Source organism: Rhinolophus ferrumequinum, chromosome 18 (assembly GCF_004115265.2).
Source record: "Rhinolophus ferrumequinum isolate MPI-CBG mRhiFer1 chromosome 18, mRhiFer1_v1.p, whole genome shotgun sequence".
In the NCBI taxonomy this organism is placed as follows: domain Eukaryota; kingdom Metazoa; phylum Chordata; class Mammalia; order Chiroptera; family Rhinolophidae; genus Rhinolophus; species Rhinolophus ferrumequinum.
In genome coordinates, this window is record NC_046301.1 from 1,248,674 (window position 1) to 1,267,652 (window position 18,979).

Sequence of the window (18,979 nt, forward strand, 5' to 3'; positions counted from 1 at the left end):
ATAATTACACACATCGTTACATTTCCTCTCTAAGTACCTTCAGTGTGCATCTTTACCAAGAGAAGAACTCACACACACCCTTAAAACATCACCCCCACTTCTGAAAACAGAAATTGCTTAGTGTTATTCAATATTCAGCCCACTGTCAAATCTTGCCATTTGTCTCCCAGAGGTGTTTATGGTGTGTTTCTCCAATGGACAATTTTAAATAGGAAAACACTTCCCAGGCAGCTTTCTACGTAATGAAACATCGTGTGGGCATGTCTAACAGTTGATTTTATACCAGTCCGCTAGTAGGACAGATGAGTTAGGCAAACGGAAGGATGGGGACAACACAGGCTGGCACCACGTGCCCTCTGAGCGGACGGCACCTGCCCGCATGGCACTTGCTGTTTTGGCAGCTAGACTCCAATGTCACAGGATGGGACCATGCTTTAGAATTCACTCCAGCAAGCAGTACGACAACGGCCACCAGAACAAACCTGGGAGCTGACAGCATGAGCAGGGAAGTCACCGCTGTGTCATAGAGGAAACTGGCCTGAGAAGTCGTGCGTGTAGTAAGCTGCACAGCTGGGGGACTGCCTCTCATTTCACACAGCGCCGCTGCAGGGGACGTGTCCGGTGTGCCACTCACCTCCTAAGAGATGAGAAATGGAGGAGTACAGACAGCGAGGAACTTACTTTCTAAAAAGCTGCTTTAGTGATATTTTCTGTGGAACCGACTCAATTGCAAGCAAACTGGGAGGATTAAGCCTCAGGAAGGGCCATTGATGCAAAGGAATGACGTCTGCAGGAAAGTCAGCACAGCTTAACATTCCCACCTCCTGTTGGAAAATGTGACAGACGGCAGTGGCTTAGCTGTCGCTTTCCCAGCATGTGTGCCAGTTGCTTTGGTTTTTGAGCTGTTGACGTGCATTTCGTCTCATGGTTGTGTACTTGGTGTGAGACTTGCAGCAATCAGAGGAACGGTAAACAATGCGGCTGAGCATTTGTTCTAATTTGGTTTCACCTGAGGTTTTCCGGACAAACACGCTAGTCCATCAATCACAGTGAATTCTCCACACTTTCTGTTCTTTGAAGGTCGGACTAAGTGTGTGAGTCGTGCCTTTCCCTGTCCTAAGTCCCCCTCGGCACACACTCCAGTGCACAGTCCTCCTGTGGTATTTCCCCAGGTCACCCCTGTCCTGACCTGTCAGTCATTCACCCACCTGGTGATGTGCCCACCCACCGCCCCTCCACAGTAGGTTCAGGTGTCCTCGTGCAAGTGCTGTGCACGGTTGTTCAAATGTGGAGGGTTCAGGCTTCTGCTGCGGCTTCTCACCACTTTCTTTAAGGTAGTCTGACGGAACAGAAGGCTTTCCTTCATCAAGCAAACTGCAAACATGAGTAGGAATCACTTGGGAGAAACGTAATTGTATTTATTTAACATCCAGTGGAAACACAAGAAGACAATTCACACAAAAGCTCAGCTTCCAGGTGATTGGTCCACAGAAGAGGCTTCTCCTTTAACGTGTAATTCACAGTTAACAAGATCGAGTGTCAAGTGTATGAGTCAGACGTGCTCGCAGGGACTGGATGCCCACGGCGTCGTCGTCTTACTGTACCGCAGCGTGAGGTCGGGACGTGGCCTGAGAAGAAACAGCTCACGGCTCTAGGGACAGACTGTCCTCAGGTCAGTTCCGTTTCTACATAAGCACTTATTTCCAGATAATGTTGTAAGGCTTGATGACCAGCAGGCAGCCACGTGGACCCACGAGCCATGAGCTAAACAACCAGGCCCTCACTTTACTGTTCACAGCTCTTTCTATGAACACATCCTTAAAATGTGGACTAATGTGCTTTTAAAATGAGTGATCACGTGTTATACTGCTTTGGGCAAATGACGAGGTTTGACTATAAAAGAATGCTCTAATATTCCATTGGGGGTGGTTACGCTGAAAACCATGTCAGCAGACGAGTGACGAGGTGTTGGAGCAGTCACGGCATTGCGAAGTAGCTGTGTGGGTAGGAGGAGCACGCGCCAACTTATCCAGTCACTTCAGGATGAAGGGACGTCACTAACACTTATGCTGAGACAAGGGACAGCCCCTGGAAGAGCCCGAGCCAGTTTAGGGGGGTTTACCCTGAGTGACAGGCCAAGGCTTGTAGTGCAGACAATTAAGTGACATCAAATATATCAGTGTCTTATAAACATCAAATAATACATTATTTAACATAAAAAACCACCCCAGTCAGTCACTGTCCTTTGGATAAAGCTAAATTTAACTTTGCTAGGATTTGTGACATGTGTGACATATATAAACAAAAGCCATCAAAATGGTAATTGTCAGAGACGGAGTCACTGAAAATTTAATATTGATGAGAAGAGTAGTTTGCATAATTTTCCAGTGTGGTAAGGCCAGAGTCTCTCGCATGCGACTCACAGGACGCCCAGCGGCCCGTAAGCTGTGTCGGGCCATTGAGACGTGAGAGAAATTTCAGGATTTTCTGGAATATTTGCATGAAGCCGAGAAGACACCTGCCAAGTTAGCGGTGTTACCGAGCATTCTTTGAAAGACGTGAAATGATGGGTATAAAAATCCTAAGTGGGCACAGTGTTGAAAGGCTGTCACCACGATCAGAGCAGTCCCAAAGGACAGCCCTCTTTTCTGATGGATGTCTGGTTCCTTCCGCCCTTCACACCTTTTCCAGGAAAGGTGACACAAAGACTGTGTCCCCTGTTTGCTCAGCTGGCGGTCAGTGGTCTGCACTTCAACAGGGAAACAGAACTCAAGGGAAGTGGCTTATCTGCTAACAGGACCATTTTCACAATTGGACTGGAAATCTGTTGTTATTTTTACGGCCAGCCTCCTGCACACGCTGTGCGGACAGCACTTTAAAGGTACTGAGATCACACAAGCTGTGAGCAGGGTTTCTGCTGGCCGACACTGGGCGGGGCCCAGGCGCGATGTGTGACTGTCCAGACACTCGGAACGGCTGTGCAGGACAGGCTGGCCTGCACCAGGGCCTGTGCTGCTCTCCTTTTCTCCTTTTCTTTTCTTGCTTTTCCAAGTCCTACCCCTTGGCTCCGGTTTTGAGACTGTGCAGGACTCGTAGAGCTCTGTCCTCAAGCCTTTAACTAAGCAGCCTTGTGAGTCATGTACCATCTCCAAACCACTGGTTTGGTCTTGACGCGCCCCACATGCCCCCGGAATCCACTTAGAATTTCCTTGAGGGGAGGGGCTGGCATTTCTAGAAATGCGACGTTACTTAGAACCACAGAATATCGCAAAAATAATCTTGACAGAAATACTTGCAGATAGACATGAAATCTGGCTCCATTTCATGGGAATGACTTTGAAGATGGTACCTCCAGTTCAGATGAGGGCACTAGCAAACATTTCATATCTTAAGGCTTCCTGCCTTCTCCTTCTGAAAATAAAATAGGAAAACATTTCCAATTTAGATTAATTAGGAAAGAGGACCAGAAAATTCACTTATGATATTTATCGTACGATTGTTATGGGCACAATAGATGCTAAGCAACACAACAGAACCATGGCTGTCCCAGATCACAGGCTCCTCAAAATAGAGCTGGTGGCAAGCAGCAGATGATGGCACGTTTGGGGCCCTGTGGTAGGACAGGCTCAGGTGCAGTGCAGAGAGTAGGCGGGGCCTGGGGTGCTTCAGAGCCAGGGAAGCAGGCACGCTGACGCTGACACAGGAGGACCATGTGACTGACGGTCAGACATGCACTCAGCAAAACTCCATGGATGGCCTCAAGAGGTGCGTACAGACTGGAGCCTGCAAACTGTCCATGGGCCAGTTCTGGCCCCTAACTGCTTCTGGTGAGTAAAATTTTACTGGAACGTGACCACGGATCAGATGTGTGCATTGGCTGCATTCTGGATAGAGTGGGGGAGCTCTGGGACCGTGTGACCTGGGCAGTCGAGAAGATTTACTGTTTGGCTCTTTAGAGAGATTGGCTAAGTCGCGCTATGGATGACTGATGGCAGCACGAAGTTTCTTATCATTAATGAATGTTTTTACATTTGTAAGGATTTGTCATTTGAATAATTTAGAATAGTTTTGAATTATTTTCTCAAAACTATTGGAAAAAATGCTGAAATGGCCTGGAAATGCTCATCCAGATTTTGACAAAGCAGTTATTAACTAGTGCTTATTTGCTGTGGCCCCTTCAGATGGGGCACAAGCTCTCCAGGTCGGCTCAGCCCTGTCGCCCTTATGTCGTTACGTCTGGCCCCCTGTCACCCATCTACATTACCTCTCTGCGTTCTCTAAGAACTGGAGTTTTGTCCCTTGCACTGTGAATGTAGGGAGAAGAGTGTCTTTCTAAGGTACACACAATCACTAGAAGTTCAAAGATGAAAATACAGGCTATTGGCAGAGGTGTTGACACATGTAAAGGAAACTTTTTGTATATTTTAGCAGTTAAGATTGGATTGGTCCTTACTTTTATTTTCTGTCTCAGGGAATTAGAGAGACCCAGACTGGAGCTTCTTGGCCAAGAACAGGAAACTCACTAGTTTCCCAGGAAGGGAAGAGAGATGCTTTGTTGAACCCCAATTTCATTTGATGAGGATGGTAGTTCTCACAACCAGTATTGCCTTTGTCACTTTACCGTTGTCTATTCCACGGCCCCTCCGAGTTACTTGTGGCTATTTCAGAGAAAGAAGAAGGGACAAGGGAATAGCTCTCCTTTCTGGAACAGGACTGGAGAGAGTATCTGGCTAGGAGAGGAAAGGCGGTGGCCAAACGGGGCTGTCACACGTGAACACAGGTTCTCCTAGCCTCGTGGGAGGTCTGACAGGACGGACAAAGTCGACCAGAAGACCAGATTTGTCTCACCTGAGCCCTGTGTAGTCCCTCCCATGGAGGCAGGGAGCCCCAGGGTGTGGGCCGCATGCATCAAATGACCTCAGCTGCGAGGGTTATTCAGCAACAGGACATGGTACTTGTGTTTTGTGAACCCCAATGTTTGGCACTTTAATCGCCTTGTCTGAGTTCACAGCAAATACGATGGTTCCCTGCAAAGTAATGCAAGGAAATGGCGTCCTCTGCTGGCTCTCAGGGGTAATTTCAAGTAGTGGAGGAAGCCACGGGTTACCAGAATTTGTTCAGTCTGGAAACGAGAATTCATTTCCTTTTAGACATGTACATACCAGCTATTTGGGGAGGAAAGGAAAAATACGAGTCAAGCTGTATTTGTTACACACTCAAAACTGGCCCCTGTGTGAATTGCTCAGAATTGCTCTGATCCTGGTGACCTAAGATGTCAGGGCAGGTTTCCTTGCGAGCTTCGCAGGAAGACACACTTTTGTCTTTGGAGGATGTTTCAGGTGCTCCAGAGTCCTCCTGATTTCCTGTCTTTTTGTTTCCTTCTCCTTTTCCTCTGTCTTTTCCTCTTTTCATCTCTGTGTTTAAGAAAGTAGAGCCAGTAGAAGAACGATCTGGCAAATTAGTCAATAGAGCAGGAGGCTAGTGAGGAAAGACAATATGTTTTCCCTCAGCGTCTTGTTTATATTAGGTCGAACCTTACGAAAGGGCCACTACTAAATGCTTTGGACTTACAAAAAAGGCGAATTCCTCTGGTCTGAACTACTCCCAAGACCATCACACCACTGCTCTGCCCAGGACTCTCATGAGGACAGTGTGACACCTGGGTTCCAGCGCAGGAATGCCCGAGGGGACTCATTCCGCACACAGGGCTGCCTGCCCTGAGATCCGTCTTCAGTCGCGGTGGCACAGCCGAGACCTCACCTCCTTGGAAGGCTCGCACCATGCAGGACGGTCCTTCCTGGACCCTCACCCCTCGCACGAGGATGTGGTCTGCGACGTGTGAGCAAACGTGAGCTGACCTTGGCTCTGCACCTCTGTAAAGGGTGGTGCAGGCCCCGCGGCAGCTGGAAACTGCTGTGAGCAGTGTCTGTGTCCAGCCATCTGTCCTAGACTCTTAGAGCCTGGGAGGTGTTTGGTGACGGTTTTGAACAATTTGTAGACTTGGGTGGTGGTTGTTTGTTCAAGACTTTGAGAACTCTGCCCAAACCGACACATGCTATGGATTTGAAAAGTGTGGAAGCTATGAATTCTGATGTGTGTCTTGCTAATGTGTGCCTTTTGTATACTCGGAAGAAGGCATTTAAAGTTCCTGTACTTAGTTAGAATCTGGATTCCAAACTTAAAAATCAGTCGTTTTTGTTCTGTGATCTTTACATTCAGGGAAATTGTGGTCAAAAGTGTAAGAAGCAAACTCCTGCTTGCGAGAGTGCCTCAGCCGGCTTAGCAGCAGCAGAAGTGCTTTGCATAAAGTAGGCAGACTTGAGAAGCTGCGGAAAGCGCCTCACGCAGACCTTGAGCTCAGGGAGATGCTGGAAAAGTCCGTTTTAGGCAAGCCTGCTGGATGGTCTTCTGCACGTGGCAGCAGGGTGACATGGGGTGTTGGGCAGCCTTGTGGCAGGCAGGGACTGCCGTGGAGCTGGCAGAGGCCCCGGGATGGCAGGTGGGCTGTCCTGCACAGCAGGGCACCTAGGAGGCTGGCAGGAAGCTGGCAGTGCAGCTGGAGGGGCTGGGAGGCAGTTCCAGGTGGCAGCCACCCTGCTTGTCTCTGAGAAAGCTCCGCCTGTTACCACCTGGTTGTAAGGACTGGCCACAGCGGACATTTGGTCCCATCGAATGGCCTTCTGCCCCTGGACAGCGTGACTGGCTGTGTGCTCGGTCCTTCGTTTTCCCCAATGGAACCGTCAAGCAGGGCGGCACAAGGCCCTTTGCACCAACGAGGCACGCGGCTCCCTCCCTGCTCGCGCCTCAAGAAATGCCATGTGTGCACAGCGGGGAACAAGTGAAGCGCCTGGTGCTTTTACCAAGAAGGTTAAGGACAGCAGTGCTCCCAGCTAGCCTTCATTTGCATAGAAACAGGCTGTGAGGTCTTATGAGGCAGGTCACCTGGGCTGGCGGGCCATGTCGTGCTCTGCAATTGCTTCCACCCCAAGTACGTCCGAATGAAGGGGCATTCGGACACCAACATTAGCAGTGGGCCGCTCCGGGAAATGCTCACTCTCACTCTCATACACCCACACACTCACACTGCCACACACTCCCCGACACACCCTCACTGTTGTTATACACACTCACTTCCACACACACACTCTCTCTTACACCCACATTCACCTACAATCTCACACACACGTTCTCAGACACACACATATACACACACTTTCATATACACACTCTCAGACACATACACTCACACCCACACACCCACCCACATACAATCTCATGCACACACACAATTAGAAACCTTACACAATTAAATAGCTTACATTTTCCAATACTTTTCACACCACCCAATAATTAACATTCCTAGAACCTTTTCAGTGCTTTAAACTTAATTAGCATTTTTATCAGTGTGTCAGCTACAACACTGAATGTGTGAATTTTCTTGTTTTGGTTTATATATACCAGTGCCTTGTGATGGTGATAGAAGTTTATTGGAAACAATATGGAAGCATTCCCAGGTATTTATGCTAGTAGCCATTTTTGTGAATGCCATTTTATTTTCTTGTATTTGTCAGGAAGTCCTAAGCAACACTCCTACTAAATGTTACTTTCTAATGTTACCGGATATTTTCGCCTTCCACCCATAAAGACAGCAGGGTCCCCAGCCTCACTACTTTGGAGAAAGAAATTACTCTTTAAAACTACACTGTAATTATGACACAGTTCTTTATGGCACATTTGCAGATGAACCAGCTGGAGAATGTACACCCATTGCTTGGATTTGGATAATGTCATGAGTCTACTTTCCGTATTCACAGAGATAAACCTGTTCTAGCTCTGTCAGGATGGAGGTCACGGAGGGCATTCATGAGAGCACGTGACCATGAAGGGCCCAACCTGGGGTCAGGGAGGCCTGGACTGCCACCCAGCTGGCCTTCAGGCCAGAGCATGCCGTAATAAGGCAGCTGGTGCCGTGACAGAGGGACACAGCCCTCGAAGGTGGGTTGCAGGTCTGTGTCATGCATGGAGGGACTTGGCCTGGGACCCCGCAGCAGTGGCAGGCAGCTCCTGGCCGCGACGGCTCTATTCTTCTTAGTGGGTGTGGGCGGCTTCGTGTTCCTGGAAACAATAGTTTTTATGGAGACAATCCTCTGAAACTAAATGAAAGTACAAAAACAACAAAAATCGCAGCAGATAAAACACATATATGAACAAAAAAAGCTGTTACAGTGGGTCTGCTTTGTTTGCCCCTAAATTTCCTTACGATGACTTAGGCTATCTCTGCTGAAAAATAGAAACAGGCCTTCCCTGAGGACACTAGAAATGTCTGACAGACTGTGTTACAATTAAGCAGAAGTCTGTCAGTGTGTGCTGAGTCCTAGGCCTGTGCTGTGTGCTGGCCCATCAGGTGTTAGAGGACCGGCCATCCTCTCCCGCAGCTCACAGCCAAGTGGATGGCCGTGAGCCCGTGACTGAGCGGCAGTGTGGGGGAGGGGAAGGCCAGGGCCCGGGTAGCAGAGTGAGGGCAGGCTCTGTGATCCTATGGCTAGACCTTCCCAGGGAGAGAACATGATTCTGGCCCCAGCACAGAGCCGTTGTGGCAGAGACAGGGAGCTTTCCTTACTAGTTAGTATTTCTGCTGGGTCTCGCCCATCAAGAATTGCTTTCTTCAATTATCCATGGTGTGGATGGCAAGTATTGGGCTCCCTTTTCTTTGCTGTATGTGACTTAATGACAGTGATTGATGATTACTTGGTATTACTGCCCAATATTTGGTGGGGATTTACTGATTTTAATGCAGTTCTGTGAAGTGTCATTCCCATCCGGTAGATAAAGAAACTGAGGCACAGAACTTACCTAACACTGTGACATCACCCGCTCAGGGAGTGATGGGTTGAGCTGTGTGCCCAGTCCCGTTTCCCTCACACTGACGAGCCCTCACTCTGTGTCCACACGTCCTTCATTGTTCAGTGGAGTAGAGATTTTGATGCCCTCACTGAAACCAGTGCTTAGTTGGTCACTGAATTAAAGATGAGAATGAGCATAACAAAACAAATCTTTGATTTACTCACTGGTGAGCCCCATCCAGGAACAGTGCCTGGTGCCCAACATTATTTGTTAAATGAATAAAAGGACAAAACAAAACAATCACACTCATCTCTGGGAGGAGAAAAGGGGCAGTGTTTATTGGGTCGAAGCTGCTAACTTTTCTCCGATTCTCTGGAATCCAGTGAGGTGTATTGTCAGACCATTTTCACTGGTGCAATTGCCAATTTAAAGAGTATTTAAAGCCCTGATAAAGGATTCTGGCTTGCCGGTATCCTGACGGAGAGTAAGGGGAAGAAAGAAAGTTGCCCGATGCGTAGTGGTGGAGAAGGTTTACCTTGTAAGTTAACTCTGAAAATGAAGTGGGAAACCATGTCTACCTGGATGAAGTGACAGTAATTTAGGGATAAAGAGATAGTTTTAGGGGGATTAGTACTGAAATAATTATTTTGTAGATCGCTTTCTCTGCAATAAAAAAACCGAAGCCCAGGAGGCTAGAACAGTATATTTAGATGGAATGCTAATTAGAAATGTAACAATAGTCCCACAAAAACAAGTGAGGACCACGTTTTAAAAGAAATGAACTGTTACCTTACAAAGCATGACACCACAGGATAGCTGTTGGCATTTATTTGGTCACTTATTCATTCAACAAATATTTAATAAATAAGTGGGACTATTGTGTGCCACTCACTGATTTAGGCCCCTGAAATAGATCACTAACCAAATAGAAAAAGGACCCTGACCTTATGGAACTCACATTCTAAAGGGGGAGACAATATACAGGAAAATATATGAGCAAATCACATAGAATGCAAAATAGAAGTGTTGTAGAAAAAGAAAGGTAGATGAGGATAAAAGGGATCAAATATGTGGTGATGGAAAGGGAACTGACTCTGGGTGGTGAACACACACTGTGATATGTAGATGATGGATTACAGAATTGTACACCTGAAACCTTTTTTAACTTTACTAGCAATTGTCACCCCAATAAACTTTAATTTTAAAAGGGAATAAATAAATAAAGAAAACAAGAAAAAATACAACAAAGAAAAAAGATGGTGGGCTAAGGTATAACGGGCAGGAGGTGTGGTTACAATTTAACCGGGTATGAGGACCAGCTCACCGAGAAGATGACACTCAAGCAAGAGGAAGGCAGTGAGGGAGTTAGCCGTGCAGACATCGGGAAGAGCATTCTAGGCAGTGGGGACAGACCAGGCACGGATCATGAGGCTGAGCTTCTTTGGAATGTGTGTGACACGAGGACGCGATGTGAACGGGTGGCTTTGAGAGGGTGGGGTTGCAACCACGAGTCGCCTGTGACACCATCGGTACTTAGGCTCTTACTGGGAGTAGACGGGACAATTGCAGGTCTCGCACAGATAAGGGATCAATCTGTGGGGCAGCCCTCGTGGGAAGGGGACTTCTCCAGATAAGCGGGGAAGGCGACCTGTCCTGGACTTGCTGAGAAGCGGCCAGGCTCCTGGCATATCTGGATTTACTGATAAACTGGTGTGGGAGTTAAAAGAGGTCACTTCTCCAGAAGTGACGCTGGCTCGGCCACATCAGGTCGAGTCTTGGTAAGTCAGCATGACATGTTGAACCAGCGACAGTCCTCCCTGGCAAAGGTTTTTATTTAAATGGAAATATTTCTCACTTAATCCCAGTCATCAATGTTTCCAATGCCCCTTCTTTTTTTGAACATTTCAGCAGTGACACAGGTTAGGCAGAGTAAGCCTACAATTTCAGTCCTGGCTGTACACTAGGTGAATCACCTGGAGAACTTTAAGGAGCAATCAGATGCCTGATGACACCCCAGAACAGTCGGCTGGGACTCTCTGTCAGATACCTGGTGACACCCCAGGACAGTCGGCTGGGACCCTGTGGGTGGAGTCTGGGTGCTAGTATTTTTAGCTGAAAGGTTCCCTGGTAATTCTAGCATACAGCAAGGTTAGAGACCCTGAAACAGCGCCCATCTGTGCTAAGTCAGGGAGAGTTGTGTCCCCCAAAGAGAATAAGTTCATAAATTGACCTTGATAGTCTAATAACATGATTTTATTCTTTATGAATAATTTAAAGGAAAAACACCCCAAGCACCAAAAGTATTTTCTTGTCCTCTTAGATTTCATGCCAAATATGGAGGCCATGTGTAACAGCTTTTGAACCAGAACTTGTGGAACTTGGCTCTTGACCTCAGAGATCCGTACGGTATGCTGAGAGCATTATTGATGCCAAGCAAGCCTGGTGTGGAGAAGGAAACATGGTAACCACATGGGTCTCAGGTCCATTAGAAACACCACAGATGGAGAGAAATTCCTTTTTTGCCAAATGGAAAATGTCAAAAAACCAGCAGGGTGACAAAGGATTGGATTTTAAGGCTCCTAAGAGGAGGGTAAAAGACTCAAAGTAGGAACTGGAACTGTGACAGCCAGTTTTGCTAAATATGTCGGTTTGGTGTGTGTGCTTCATGAGTTCAAAGCCACTGCGATGTTCAATTGATCAGGCCTTTAAAATCAGGATGCCCCCTCCTGAATCAGGTCTTCTCGCTACCTGCCACTCCACAGCCCGGGCCCAGCTTTGTGACATGTGAGTCTCCTCACCTGCTGGTTTAAGTCTTCGGGTTCAGATTCCGTCTGTTCTTTTCTCGTTGTTACATCCATCTGCTCACTGGCAATGTCAGAAGATGCTGTTAGGAGAATAATATGGACAGAGAAATCATTACTGAAATATTTTTCAGAACATGATGAGTTTTCTTCACTGGAGTACGTGAAATGTATGCTTTAATTAACAGACCCATCACAGAAACAGGTGAAATCTGTAGTATAAATAGGGTATTCAGAGTTAGACTGAGAATTCTGGGTTTACAATTATGAATCTGAGCACACCCAATCAAATTCCATCAATGTTTTTTAGCAATGTTGGTTATAAGAAAGTTGTAAAAAGAACCATTATTTATTTCTCTCCTTGGGGAAAAAGTAAATAGGATGACTTTATCCATGTCCATATTGTGAATACACAGTGGCACATGTGAGGCACTGACACATCTGAAAACTCTGATCATGGAACGAGGCTCCCTGGCCTTGGGCCACCACACAGATGGCATCAGGGGGCAGAGGGGCAGGACCCCTGCAATGCGTTCTGAGAGCTCCAGAGGCTGCCAGCCACCCTGTCACCTTTCTCCTTCCTCTTTTATGTATAAAAGTGTGAAAACAAAATTGCAGCACTTAGCAAGACCCCATGGCATCTAATACTCTCGCTAGCACTGTTTTCCATAATTAGGAAATTCTCCATACTGTAGGTGTTATGCTTTATGATGTGTAGATCTGGAGACAGTAAGTGCTTTTACTTAAACAAATTGTGGTTTCTGGTTCCAGATGTTGAGTTTGACCTCTGGCTGGGCTGTGTCCTCGATCATCACCTGTTAGATTGTGGTCATCATAGGACCTCCTTGTAGACTTGTTGTGAGAATGGAGTCAAGGTGTGTGAAACACTCAGAAGAGTAAGGTCTGCGTCGCCATGGGCTGTGCCCAGCGTGTGTGCTATCATTACTGCTATTAGTATGTACATGTAACGTGATGCTGGCATGTTCTTTCCCATTAAAGACATGAGGAGAAGAGTTCACTGAATTTCCTGAAGGCTTTGCTGGAGATGACGTTGACTGTCACCCCTTTCAGATCTAAAGAAATGAAGCACCGCACGGGGACAAAAGGCACGTGCCTGAAATAAACACCATGAAGAATTCTCCATGGGCTGAACACGCAGGTGTGCCCCACGGTACATATTTGAGAACACCTGTCAATGCACTCCGAGAGCCTGGCACTTGGAATGCGGTGCACACAGCCACCCCCAGACAGCAGGTAGCATGGCCGCTCGACAAGTGCAGACGATTTGCAATGTGTTGCCAGAGTGTCCTGGAATGCGATTCATGAATGAAAATGACAAGTTGCTCAGGGCTCTTCATTCACTGCATGTGGGAGCTTTAGCTCCGGTGCCACATTTGAGAGTCAATATAGAAAGCCCCCATTCCTACTGAAATTCAGCCTTTTTAAAAATAACAAATTTAATTAAAATTCAAAGCAGTGCAGTGAATCCTACCTTTAACCTGTCACCGCTAGAATTCAAGGGGCCCCTTTGTAGATTAACGTGAATAATCATCTTGGTCTCGCCCAGTGCTGATTTGGGCGCCTCCCCAGGCCGGAGTGGGCTGATGAAATCATCGCACGCCTGGTACTTGAATGAATAAAAGCAGAAGAGGGGTTCAGGTCAGAGCCGGCTTTGATTGACGAAGCCCCGTGATAAATTTAGGAAAGCTTTTTCTTGACTTAATTCATTGCTATTAATATCTGTACTGACTTATTTAAAACATTCTAGACATGGGTAAAGGCTTCCCGAAAAAGGGAAAGAAGCAGATTTTTGAAAAGATTGAGAAAACAGAAATTTGTTCAAAAGAATTGTTAGCCATGCTGTCTGTGATATGGTTGACCGCATCTGTGTTTGCATGTTGTGACTGAAAAGTAGTCAGGGGATAAGTGCTGATCACAGGGCCGGTTGCTAGGGGCCCTGGGTGATACAGCCAAAGACCAGGGGATTGGGGAGAAGAGGCGGGAGGTTGGAAGGAGGGTCTGTACTGCTGAGGGGATGTTCCCCGATGGCTCATAAGAAATCACCTCAATGGAAACCAGGGGGAGGAACATGGTCAGCAGGTGGAAGGTGATGGACATGAGTGACACTACCATGGGACTGAATCACGGGTGAGAGGGGAGAAGGGCTCTGAGGTCCCAGGGCCTCACCACACATGACTTCCTGTTCCCAGGGCAGAGCTGAGGGATCTTAGAGGAAAGTCAGCCTTTGTTTCTTGGGAGAGTAAAGAGGATTTTCAGTTACTAGCAGATTGAGGAAATGTGTTGTTCCCCTCCTCTTAGAAGAAAACATAAGGCAGCGAGTGGTTGGTGACAGAAGTGGACAGGTCCCTGTGAGGACCCCCGTGCTAAGGGTCGCTCATGTGGCAGGGCACGTGATGGAGGCTTTGCCTTACCCTCCCTCCTCCTGTTGGTCTGTGGCAGGACAAACATCCTGCCTCGAGGAACGTGGACTTTCAGGAGGGAAGGGCAGGCGTGAAGGTGCATCAGATGGAAGATTAGACTTTAGAGAAGAAAGAAAACAGAGTGAACAAGGGCTGACATGTAGAAAACAGGGCTCAGTGTCCTTGACGTGATTTCATCTGTGAGACTGTGTCCCTGATTTGGATTGAATTGCTTGGAAAGGACAGAGGATGGTGACCCTGACACATGCTGACATAATCAGTCAGATTTTCGTCTGAAAGTGGAGAAAGAGAAGACAGAAATTCTTTGATTCCATTGAAAACAAAAGGCTCAAGTCCGTATGTGTGAGGACTAGATTTATTGAGTATCTATATGCTGTAATAGTTCTAAGCTTCTTTCAGGCGATGTCTTGTTTAGTCGTGTCCGCTATCTCACTGGATAGGACCTGTCTCATCATCAGATGTAGATGAGCAAAATGGGTCCTGAGGAACGGAGAGACTCGCGCCAGGCCATGTTGCTGCAGACGTGACACCAGTGGTCCACACTGAGCCCGTGTGCCTGAGCACTCTTCTGACATCGGTGTCACAGGGGACAGCAGTGAACAGAGTGCCAGGTAACTCAGCAAAGAAGGAATTCAGAGTGTCATGAACCACATTTATCCTCCATCTAAGGTGACTAGGGAATAAACGGAGGCAACATCCACATAGAGGTAAGACTTTCCAGTCAGATGGAAAAAATGGATGATGAGCTCTAGGGAAAAAAAAGGAAAAAAAAAAAAAAAGAACTGACAAAGGAAATACACAAGTTCCTATAGTGATGGAATTTCCCCGTAGTGTGGATTCATCTGGAAGACAAATTCTTGTAAAAGTGCACAGTTAGTGTGCTTATAACTGGTCCTGCGGGTTGTCTGGGGCGGGATAACAAAGCACGGTAAACCGGGGGCTTCACCAGCACAAACGGACTGTCTCCTGTCCTGGAGGCTGCATGTCTGAGAACCAGGTGTCGGCAGGGCTGGTCCTCTGAGGCCGTGAGGCAGGTCAGGGCCAGGCCTCTCTCCTCTCTCCCGCTGGTTTCCTGCTCACCTCTGTCCTGCTGTGGTTTGTAGAGGAGTCACCCTGATGTCTGCCTTCGTGGTCACCTGGGGTTCTCCCTGTGTGTGTGTCTGTGTCCAAATTTCCCCTTTTCATAGGACACGGGTCATTTTGGGTAAGGGACCCACTCAATCTTAACTACTTACTCCTGCAATGACGCTACTTCCTAATAAGGTCACGTTCTGAGGTCCTGGGGATTAGGACTTCAGTATGTGAGTCCAACCCAAACAGAGGTCTCGAACAGTATTTTTATTTCCCAGAACGCAGAACAATAGCAACTGGACTACTCTGACATAGTGGTGCCCATCAGGTAACTGCATTGGATACGTGCTGCTGTTGGATGGAAATGGCTGTAAGGAAAGAAGGGGCCCACGGCATAGTGTCATGTGCAGTGGAAAGTTCAGAAAGGTAGATTGTAACTTGAAGAGTAAAGATATTCCTGGAGTCCCGTCCCGGGACTTTAAAAAGAAAAGGAGTTCGGCAGGAATTGATAACTCAGAACTACAAAGTTCCCAGTAAGCAAGGGTCCCACACGGGTGAGAAGTTGGTGATGGGGGTTGTCTGGTGGCACCAATCCTTCTAGAAAGAGCATTTTGAAGAGCTCAATCTATCACATACAGCATCAACTAACACCTTCTGTTCATTTAGAGGGGAATGTGTCATGCCCCAAAGATGGAAATTTGATAACATGACCGATAACTAATATTAAAAATGCTGTAAACTTGTATAAATTACATGAGAAAATCTATAACCCTGAATAAAATGTGGCTTCAGAAAAATGTCAGCAGCACCAAAGGGCTTTTTCAGATATGTAGAAAGCAAGGAAAAGACAAAAGTAAGCATAAGCCTGCAGCGTGAGCCAGCTGGTGTGCAGACAGCAGGGAAACCCAGAAGCCTTCACTTCCCAGAGTTTCAGCTACTTTGTCACAGGAACGAACCTTCAGCGTGAAAGGGTGGGGCACACGTGTTGCCAGGTGGAGTGGAGTGCACTGCGATCCAGTGTCCTAGATGCTTTGTGCCCTGCTTACTGGAGGAACTTGAGGACGAGAGGTCTCCTTGTGGAGGTCCAGCACTGTGAGCACTTTTGGGAGACGCCAGAAAACAGGAGGCAGAAAATAACACCCTGGGGTCCAGCAGACAGAAGACAAGTACGCCATCTGTACACAGGATTCCAGAAAAAGCTTGTCGGTGCCCTGGGGCCCTTCCTGGAGCCTAAGGGTTAGGGTGCGAGGGGAGGGTTGGCTGAGAAGGAGGGACAGGCTGAGTGCCGACCAACATCATGTGCGATTTCAGTTGGGAGGAAGAGTGCGGAGGTTTTAATCCTGAACCCCACACTCACACAATGGACTAATAAACCCTGGGCTCATGAACACGTGGGGAGGACCACAATCCTTGCAGGACATTTGTCCAAAACGGCCCTGAGATGTTTGGTCACACCAAAAGGTCCTTGCAGTTTGGTCCTAGAGAAAATGTCCATGCTTAGAAAATGTCACTGGGTTTGAACAGCCCACGATGTTTACTAAACTTTTGTTTTACAGGATTTACATATAAAAAGTACTGTTTGGCTTTATTGGTCCAATAGTTGTGCTGTGGATGTGGATTGCCCACGAAACCCTTCTTTCTCTGGAGCCTGGCTGCTCATGGCACAGGGGGTTCGGCAGATGTGGGGGTTCAGCAGATGTGGGGATTCGGGTCTGGTGGAAACACCAAGGACCATTTGGTGCAACCCAGCATCTCTGGGGGCATTTGGAAGGACCCGCACCCGCTAATCCGTGCGAGAGCAGCTGCATGAGGGCGCTGGCGGGAATCCTTTCGCATTTCTTTTTTTGGTTTTTATTCTTTTTCTCCTGCTGCACCTCCCTCTCGCCATCCTGTCCCCCTTTCCTTGTGTCTTTCTTACTTCTTTCCTCCTTTCCTCCTTGCTGAGGTTACCAGAGGCTGCTCTAGACACATTGAATGTGATTTTCTGCAAGACGCTGACAAGGTCTTCCTTGTGGGGACGATGAGGGGTGGGGATACTATACTTAGGTGAAATCTTAGGCAGTTGATTAATTGGATGCAAAGGATGAAAATTAAATTGGTTGTTAACATAGAAAGACATCTCAGCTGCAGTCTCCGAGCTCTATTCTCTTCACAGTAATAGTCAACATTTTCAATTAATAACTTGATTTCAGTTAGCAAAACGTGCTGATCAAATTGGCACGTTACACGAAGCTGTGGGAAATAAAAATGCATGCTTAGATTTTCTTTTCAAGTGTTTCAGCAGGCTAGGAAGGGACTGAAAACTGTACCGTCCTCGCTGGGCACAAGGTGTTGTGGGATCGAACCTTGGAAAGCATTCCAGGCACGTTGTCAGCACTCAACAGTCATTCTGTTGTTTTGGCAGCTTCTTCGTCACCACCACTGTTTTCTGGATGCAAAAAATCGTCAAGTGGTTTCAACCTGTGAATCGACTGTATCCAAGGGGAGAAATTGAAAAGTGATGCTCAGGTAAATCTTCGCAGTCACAGTGGCTTATTGTCCAAATATTGGTCTTTACGTCAAGTTCTCTGGCCAAAGACTTACTTTTGTGTTGTTTTAAAAATATTTATAATCCTATTAGAAATCTGAGTCAACAAAAAGTGGCTGTCTTGCCGGGGTTTTGTTTCACACAGTTTTTTCACTAATTCACAATTGACAAATGTGCTGTCCCTCTTGCCAAATCCTCTACAACTGAGGCGGAGAGAGAAGCTGTGATTCTGTGCGTGTGTCTGTCTTCCTGCTTTTGCTAAAACAACACTCTCCCAAAGTGGTTATTAAATACTTTTCTTTTAAAGAGCAAGCACAGCTTCAAGATGTGTGAAGGAATTTTCACAAAGATATGTCTTAAAAAAAGATGAGTGAGATTGGTTACCCACTCGTCTACCTAGGGGAAGAAGCATGCAGGCCAGATATAGTTTTATGAGAAAATGAGAAAAACTAAACTTTCATTTCTTAAGGACAGTTTGCAGAAAGGCCCACAGATAGGCTACAGCTCCAGTCTTATTTCGCTTCTGGCTCGTGTGCCCATATTAAAAACTGTAGGAGGATCCATGAAGTGAGTCCTGGCTTCTGGAAGTGGGCGGCTCTGATCGTCCACAGATCATTTGGGGGTTGGCATGGATACATTCCATAAAGTTATGTCACATGTGTCATGTGTGTACATGTGTGTGATGGGACGCTCTGTGCCAACAGGTTTCAAATAAAGGTTACCAGACAGAATTGGAGCAGGGGACAGGAATGACTTCTGAGCCACTGCTGAAAGTTGTGGGGGGAGTTTGATCCCGTCAGAGAAAAGAAACTAGAACCGAAAAAACCTGTAATCTCTAAAAAGAGAACAGAATCAACTGAGCTACCTCAGTCCTGATTTTTACCTGTGGCCGATCTGACTTAAAACCGAAAATGTGACAAAAAACAAACAGGAAACTCATTATTCCTTTACCTTTCTTTGCGTCGAAGCTCCATTTTCCTTAGTGCGCTCAAACCTTGATTAATTTTTAGGACAAAGAAACTTAAAAATGCCTGAGAAACTAATATGAGCAGCACAAAGGAAGCCTGACAGAGCCCCAGGGGTGGAGCACAGGATGAACGCTTCTTTGCTCTGTGCCTTCCGGACAGCGGTTTCCTGCAGACAGAAAGGCAGGCGGTAAACTGTTGTTCTGTGTCCTCACGGTGAGAGCAGGACGGCATTTCTCTGTAACCCGGTGCGAATCTGCGGGCGGACGCGGAATGAAACAGGAGACGTGGGCAGCAGGTTACCTGGCAGGTGTTACCCAAACCAGAGCC